Raw genomic sequence first — 8,635 nt, 5'->3', positions numbered from 1 at the left:
ATAAAATACCATACCTGGTTGATTTGGCCGCCCGGTCTGTGGTACTTCATTTTGGCAGCCCTAACAAACACATCTACCTATGGTACCTATGGTCATGTCATCAGAGAAGGCTAAATCTGGGTTCAGAATACAGGTGTTTTGAACCCAAATTTCAGATCACAAGCCCTCTCCCTCACACTCTGCACACATACACACACACACACACACACACACACACACACACACACGCACTACTCATGGACACACGTGCATTTGGCTTCCCTGAAAGGCAGGCTGTATCTCATTGCACACAAGTTGACACTGCCATCTCCTCCCTTTGCTTTTATTTCCATTCTTCTCTTTGTCTTCTCTTTGTCTCTTCTTACAACATGTACACTTCACTCTTCTACCTCTTTCCCTTCTGCTACTCTTTCCATGGAAGTGCATGGGCCATTTTTCTCACCGTAAACATCTGTTTTGGAATAGTCACAGATCTATTTTTTATATCCTGACTTGCAGGTCTGCAATCATCTAACATTCGTTTCCTTAAATTATTCTTCAAAGCACATCTGGTTGAGAACATGACGTCACCAAAGGCTCTCAGGTGTGGATTGGGATTGATAGAGAAACAAACTCCATGGCATGATGTAATTTGTAACATGAATTGGGATTTGATATGATCAAAGAAAAAGATACAGTCACAGGCTTGGGATAGTTTTGATTTGCAACTGCCAGGTTTTTTCATAGTTTCTCCTTGTCATACTCTCAGGGAATTATTTTTCTCCCCTCTAAAATCCCACCTCCTTCTCCAGGATCCTAAGATCAATGAAAATAAGCAACACTTTTTGTCTGGAGCTATTCTTGTCTTTATTTGAGCAGGTGCTAAATAATTATAAACATGATTAACATTTAAAGGGTGTGTTTCTTTTTAAGTCCTTAAAGCACATGTTCACTTTCATGTTTCCAATGTAGAAACAAATTTCAAAGAGAAGAAACAAAGAGAACAATAACATTTGAAAATCTCGAATCTTGACTAGTTCTGGTAAATAGAAATGGGACTGGTACTTTTACTCTCCAAATCAATATTTCATTTTCAAGAGAATGGAAGTAATTCTGGCTTAGAACCTCTTCAGAAATGATGAGGGCTTTGAGCTCTTCTTCTTCTTCTTTTTTTTTTTTTACTGTGCAGATATAAGTTATGTGTGTTTTCTGGGGAGTCACAACTGGTAAACATGTTGACATCCAGAGATTAGTTGTGTCATGCCTCTATTTTCCAAGGCTCACAGATTTAAAATATCTTGACAGTGACAATGAGAGTTGATGATGCAGGTTGCTAGATGCTGATGTTTTTGGGAGTTATTGTTTTTATGTCCTAGAATCTACTTTCTTGAGAGTCTTCAAAAATTTGATAGCATCTCATATTTATCCTCTTCAGCCTCAAGGCAGAGAAATGAATTAAGGTGGCCTCTCAAGTCTCCTCTGAGCCTAATGAGCCTGCATTTGCCACCTGTCCTGCAGGCCACCAGATGGAGTTAACCATTAACCACAGGAAGTTCTGTGGCCCCATGAAAATAGTAGCTAATGAGAGGCATACTTAAAGCTGTTATGAGATCTGTTCACCTTTTTTCCTCAGATGCCTTAAATGTGTTAGAATCCAGTTGAAGGATGCCTATAATATACAGAGAATGGATCTAGCAAAGCTCTAATTAAATGGGATGTCATTGTGTTTTCATCTCTTCAGTTGTACAGTTTCTAGCGAAGGTAAGTCTGTGAAGACTCGTTGATGTGGTCTAGAGAGCTATAATTGCAAGAACTTAAACTTCTTTAATCTTGAATTGGAGTGAAAAGCCATCACCAATTTAGAAGAGTGCAATTCTCCTCCTTTTATCTGTGGAGACAAAGTGTAACCCAGTGAAGTTTTCCTTGGAACCTGTGCTGATGCCCGGGAAAATATGAAACATCCAAAATGTGCATGGATATATAAGATAATGAGCAAGTTTTGATGTATTTCAATTAAATTTTTTCATTCCATGTGTGTGAAAGTAAGCTCTGACATAGAAAATATTTCTGGATTGCATTTTCTTTTTTCTGGACTGCTTTTTTTTTTCTGTTAAAGCTCTATATTTTAAAAAATATGCAACTGTATAAAGATGCAGAGAACTGAAATTTGCATTGCAGTAAAATATGAGCAATTATGTGATTAAACAGTTTCCTCCTCCCCTAAAGACATGTGGATAATAAAAATAGCCCCTGGAATCATTTAGTGGAACCTTTTTCCATTCAAGCATTCAACTGTGGTTGAGTTTACCTTGTTAAAAAATTATTTATGTTATCCTAATTTTACTTTCACTTTTCGCTTCTAAGTATTATATGAAGAATTAAAAGTGTATGGAAATGTTATTTATGAAGTTTAAAGCAAACGTCTCTAACATTATTTTTTTTTTCTTCAATAAAACACAAAGTTGTGTTTCCCAGGTGGCGCTAGTGGTAAAGAAGCCACCTGCCAATTTTCAGGAGATGTAAGAGACTCGGGTTCAATCCCTGGGTCGGGAAAAATCCCCTGGAGGAGGAAATGGTGTCCCACTCCAGGATTCTTGCATTGAGAATCCCACAGGTAGAGGAGCCTGGTGGGCTATGGTCCGCAGGGTCACAAAGAGTGGGACTTGACTGAAGTGACTTAGCACACACACAAAGTTGTAATAGTTTAATATTTATTCTCCTTTTGCTCTATTTGCTGTCATTTTTATCCACATGACTTCAAGTCCACGCTGTGTGGGTAAAAGGTAGTTCAACATCCTAGGACATTCTCAGTTTTCGATTTCATATCAGAATGCCAAGGGGGAATATGATGATGTTTAAAGCCCTCCGAAAGTGAAAGTGAAGTCGTGTCTGACTCTTTTCGACCCCATGGACTGTAGCCTACCAGGCTTCTCTGTCCATGGGATTTTCCAGGCAAGAATCCTGGAGTGGGTTGCCGTTTCCTTCTCCAGGAGATCTTCCCAAGTCAAGGATTGAACCCAGGTCTCCTGCATTACAGGCAGACGCTTTACCATCTGAGCCACCAGGGAAGTCATTTTAGAGCCCTCTAGTGCTTATCAGGGATGGGGGAGCCTGGTGGACTCTGGGGTCACACAGAGTCGGACACAACTGAAGCGACTTAGCAGCAGCAGCAGTGCTTATCAACCGGCCAAAATTAATTTTATTCTGAATGTTGCTGGTTTAGATATATTGCGTTTTCAGTGGGCAAAAAAGTGTTGGTAATACTAAGGTTTTACATTTTCCCATCTAGTCTGATCCAGTTTAGGAAATGGAATCCTCATAAGTGGAGATGCAGAAGGCTTCAGGTGGTTCTATGTCACTGAAACTTTGAGGTAAAATAGCATATATTGTGCCCGTGATTATGTCTTTTTAAACCCTTGTGTTTCATGTATGTCAAGCCTTGTCCTCTCCATAGCACTGGAGCATTTGAGGTCAGAGCTTGCCTCCTATTTCTTTTGTCTTCTTCTCTCTGAGTTCCTAAAGTGAACGTGAAGTCGCTCAGTCATGTCCAACTCTTTGTGACCTCATAGACTGTAGCCTACAGGCTCCTCCATCCATGGGATTTTCCAAGCAAGAGTATAGGAGTGGGTTGCCATTTCCTTCTCTGGGGGATCTTCCCAACCCAGAGATTGAACCTGGGTCTCCCACATTGCAGACAGACGCTTTACTCTCTGAGTCCCTAATAAGTCTCCCAAAATACTTAAGTGAAACGAACTGTTAATGTTTGATGGTAATTACATTGCCAAACAGTTTGGTATTATAGTTTATGTCATTGAGTCATTTCTTTCTTTCTTTTTTTTCTTAATTCTTAAAATCAGGATCTACATAAGGTTTATTGCAACTGGTTGATACTTATTTTTTTTTAAATATTTATTTGACTGTCTTAGGTCTTAGTTGCAGCATGTGGGATCTAGCTCCCTGACCAAGGATCGAACCTGGGTTCCCTGGCACCGAGAGCACAGTCTTAGCCACTGTACTACAAGAGAAGTTCTGTCACTGAGTCATCTCAACCATCTGTATTTCTCCAAAGCAGTTTCTAAAGCCCCAGTGAATTATTTCATATGGTAAGGCAATTCATTCAGTTGTCCTCAACCAACTCACTTTTAGTTTTCTTAAATTCAAGTAGAACACTGGTCGTATTTTCTCCTTGCTCGTAATTCTTCACAAACACCTGTCTATATTTTGTATACTTCTGTATCATCCTAAACTTCTATGTCTCAATCTTCTCTGTCTTCCCAAACACCTGAATCTTTCACCTTCAGAAGGCGTTGCCTTCATTCCTCCAAAACAGGACTGTGTGGGTACTGTCTGGCTCATTTGTCTGGGGCTCTTGACCACAGTGAAGCCATTTGTATTTGTTTTGAATGCCCAGTTGCCCAGACCTCCATGATTATTACATCTATTCCCACATGAGTATAGCTTGCTGGGGTGGTGGGAATTGGGGGACCATATAAATCCTTTTGTGTATTCAGTTAAGTCAGAGAAATCACTCCTGAACTTAGCCTAACCAAAAAGGAGAAATTATTGACAAGATTCAAGGTGGTTCTCAGAGAGGAAGAGCTGTGTAAACCAGGAGTCAGGTTAGCTCCTTGAACATGAGCACTAAGTAATGTCAGGTACCCTCTCCTTCCTACATTCCCCCCCATTTCCCTTCTACATCATATAAGTCTTTCCTCCAACATATAGGCTTTCGAGATGTAGTAAAAACACATGTTAAAAATATGACTGTTCCAGATTCATATCCTTCCAATTGTATAAAATAAAAGGCAAGATCTGCTTTTTTTTTTCTCTTTAAAGTCGAAACCCAGAGAAGGGAACTCTAATGGCACATCTTGACTTAGTTGTTCATCTCTGTTCTAATTACTAAAGTCAGAGGGATGGGGTTCTCTCATAGGCCTTGCCTTGGTCATGTGTTTGTGGTGGGGGAGATTAGTGAGGGAGTGGGAGTTGGTGACGTAGAGGGAGATAAAATTAGAGAGAAGAAGTATAAAATGAAATTAGAGGCCGAAGTGAGCTCTTTGAATATTGCGCTAGCCTTCGGCGCCTGTGGGTACGCATGGGGGCTGGTTTGCCGGAGCTGTAGGCCAGGGGTTGCAGAACAGCCACCCACTTCCCCTACCCCTTCACTCACCATTACTTTATTCAGAAGGAAGTTCAGGTTAAATAAAATCATCTTCTACACATGTCCATATAAAATTTCTCTTATCACCCGGTGTTTCTGTTTTGTTAAACTTTTCATCTTTGAAAGATGTCTACAGTTGTTATACTTTTAAAAAAATATCTGCTTCCTAACTCTCTGCAGCGTAGCTTCTCCCTTCATCACAGCTCCGAAACCATCTTGCCAGTCTTTACGATGGCCTCCTAATTATGAATTTGTGCGGTTCCTTCTCTAGCTGATCTTCCTTTCATCATCCTTTCTAAGCTTTCACACTGCTGATTCTTTCCACATTTTTGAAACTCACTCTTCCTATGGATTTTGGTTAATCACTTCTTTCGTGGTCCTCTCTGTGCCTTTGCTGACTCCTTTTTCTTCTGTTTCCTGTAAGTATTGACATTGCCAAAGGTCTTCTTGACCTTTTTCCTCTGACATTCTTTAGACTCTATTTGAATAAACTCACCTTTACTCTTTTTAAAAAATTTATTTATTTTTAATTGGAGGATAATTGCTGTACACGATTGTGCTGGTTTCTCCTGTATATCAGCATGAATTAGCCATAGGTATACATGTGTCTTTTCCCTCTTGAACCTCCCTCACACCTCTCAGTCACCTTTACTCTTAAATCACAATGATTTCCAAATATTCACCTCTAGCATATTTCTTGCTTCTGGTCTTTAGACCCATTTTCTTTAACAACCATTATACAGCTCCAATTTTATAGTCTCAAAATGCTTGAAACTCAGCATGGCCCAAGCCAAGTTCTTTCTCTTGGTCTCCATTTCTTCCTTCTTTACTCTCTGTCTGGTTCAGTGATAGCATCCCCAGAGATCGGCTGGAGCAAAGTGGCTCTTGTCACCCACTGTCTACTCTCCCCTCCTTCCATAGAAATACAATCCATATTTCTAGCTGACTAATGCCACTCAGAATAAAGGCTACTTTCCCATCTCTCTGTAGCTAAGTTTGGCCAAAGGAAAATGAAAACTGATGTGCCATGTGGCAGCTTTTGAAAATATTGCTAGCATCCTTCCTTTGCCTTTATTTTCTGTATTCCTTCCTCCATTCTGCTGCTGGAAATGTGAATGTGATGACTGGAGCTTGAGCTACCATCCTGGATCACAAAGCTGAGGTAACACGCCAGAAATACTGAATTTTGTGCCGGAAGGAACCTGAGTCTCTGAGGGCTTCAGGGAGCAGAGCTGTTCTAATCCTACATTGCCAGCTTCTGGACTTATGCACAAGAAATTAAGCATCAATTTTCTCTAGACTTTGCTATTTTTGTCTTTATTACTCATAGCCAAACCTAGTCCTAACTGATATATCAGCCAAACCAAAATCCTAGAGTAATGTTAGACTACCCCCTCTCCTCCAAGACCCACATCCAGTCAGTCATCAAGTCCTATTGAATCTACCGCTCTGGGATCTTTCTTCTTTTAAGCCTTTATTTTTCCAATCCTGTCCTTCATCCTTAGCCAATATATTCTCCACACTGCCCTTGGAATGATCTTAGAATTAATCTTTCCTGATTAATTTCCTGCAATTATTGCAGTTATCCCACTGTCTACATTTCTCAGTATGGAAAACTCTTCATGATCTGTATGTCTCACAATTCTTTTCCCACTGCCCCACCATATTTATTATCTCCAAACTACTTACAGTGCTGGACTGCTGCTGCTGCTGCTAAGTCGCTTCAGTCGTGTCTGACTCTGTGCGACCCCATAGATGGCAGCCCACCAGGCTCCCCCATCCCTGGGATTCTCCAGGCAAGAACACTGGAGTGGGTTGCCATTTCCTTCTCCAATGCATGAAAGTGAAAAGTGAAAGGGAAGTCACTCAGTCATGTCCGACTCTTAGTGACCCCAAGGACTGCAGCCTACCAGGCTCCTCCATCCATGGGATTTTTCCAGGCAAGAGTACTGGAGTGGGGTGCCATTGCCTTCTCCATCAGTGCTGGACTATTCCACCCCATTTCATTTCTCTGTGACTTTACATGTGCTTGTTCTCCCATTGGGCATGTCTAGATCTTTTCTTCCTCAACATTCATCTAGAACTTTTACTAAAATTAAAAAAAAAAAACTTTCCTAATTTCCAAAGAGAAGAAGAGGACTGACAGCTTCTCTTTGTGTCGGGGGTGAGGCTTTCATGTGCAACTGTATGCCGTGTTTACTCTCTTCTGTAATTGCTTGTGTATGTGTCTCTTTCCATCTGTGTGCTTTTTGATGATAGGAACTATATGTTTTATCTTTGTATCATCAGTGCTTCACCCAGTGTTTGGCACATGTAAGTGCCCAGTGATTAAATGGTCTTTGCTTTCACCTTCACACCCCATCTTTATTAGTGTCTTATTGCTGCTGTAACAAATTCGCACAAGTTTAGTGGCTTCACACAATACAACTTTAATGATCTCATGTTTCTGGAGATGAGAAATCTAAAATGTGTTGGAAGGCTCCTTGCCCTCTCCAGCTTCTGAGTTGCCCGGGTTTCTTGACTCATGAGCCCCTTCCATTTTCAAAGCCAGCAATGACGGTTGCATCTTTGATGTTGCCTCAGTCTTGACTCTGACTCTCCTGTCTCCCTCTTCCACTTAAAAGGAGAGCCCTGTGGTCACACGGGGGCACACCCAGACAATCCAGGATAATCTACCTATTTCTCCCCAGCTGACTAACATTAGTTTCATTTGCAACCCGAATTCTCTATTGCCATGTAATATGGCATATTCAAAGTTTCCAAGGATTAGGACACGGACATTACCGGACTTCCCACACCATGTCAAGTCTAGTCTTATGACAGCAACCTCAGAGTGGTCCATTAAAAACATATGTTAGATAACATCACAGCTCTGCCTGCAATCAGCCAAGAACTTCTGATCTCATCTGGGTTCCAGGTCTCTGTGATAAAACCTCTTGTGTCTTACATAATCTGGCCCTCTTCTTTCTCCCCCATCTCTGGCTTGCTCTGCCCCAGCCAATCCCAGACACACCACAGAAAAGCTTGCCCTGGAGCCTTTTCCTTATATATCCACATGGCTAAATCCCCCACTAACTGCAGAAATCTGATCAGATCTGTTCAGTGAATTAATTGCTTGACAAAATTATATATGATAGCAGCTCCCCCTCCTCTGACAATTCCAACACCTGTTCTCTTTTATTTTCCCTACAGTCCTTATCTTTACTTACCGTATATTTATTGCTGCTGCTTTTTAATTTTCTGTCTTACCCATGTCAGCTAGGGTGAGAGTAGGATTTGTTGTTGTTGTTCAATGTTGCATCTCCAGTTCCTAGAAAAGTACCTGGCACAGAGAGAATTATCATCAGTGTTTCGTGCATGAAATCCATGGGTGCATGCATGAAGCACTCTAAGTCTCCCCAGGCCTGGAGGGGGTTTGTGAGGTGAAGGAAAATGAAAGATCGATGTTAAGTAGAATGCCTGGATTTATCACAAATCAATTTATTTATTTATTTG

The 8,635-nt window shown here is 40.9% G+C and overlaps 1 long non-coding RNA gene across 2 annotated transcripts in view; it reads left to right on the top strand.

Annotated features, from left to right (window-relative positions):
* Positions 1-1,609: 1,609 nt before the first annotated feature.
* The window catches only part of LOC147366245 (uncharacterized), a 65,722-nt gene continuing 58,696 nt past the window's right edge, over positions 1,610-8,635 (top strand). For both annotated transcript variants that reach the window (XR_015133282.1, XR_015133283.1), the window contains exons 1-2: positions 1,610-1,740; positions 3,906-4,082. This is a non-coding gene — a long non-coding RNA (uncharacterized LOC147366245). The remainder of the gene's footprint in view (positions 1,741-3,905; positions 4,083-8,635) is intronic.

The sequence above is a fragment of the Bos grunniens genome, chromosome 9 (assembly GCF_055505025.1).
Source record: "Bos grunniens cultivar Pamir isolate PY7600 chromosome 9, Bosgru_T2T1.0, whole genome shotgun sequence".
Classification (NCBI taxonomy): Eukaryota; Metazoa; Chordata; class Mammalia; order Artiodactyla; family Bovidae; genus Bos; species Bos grunniens.
This window is presented reverse-complemented; position numbering and strand designations above follow the sequence as displayed.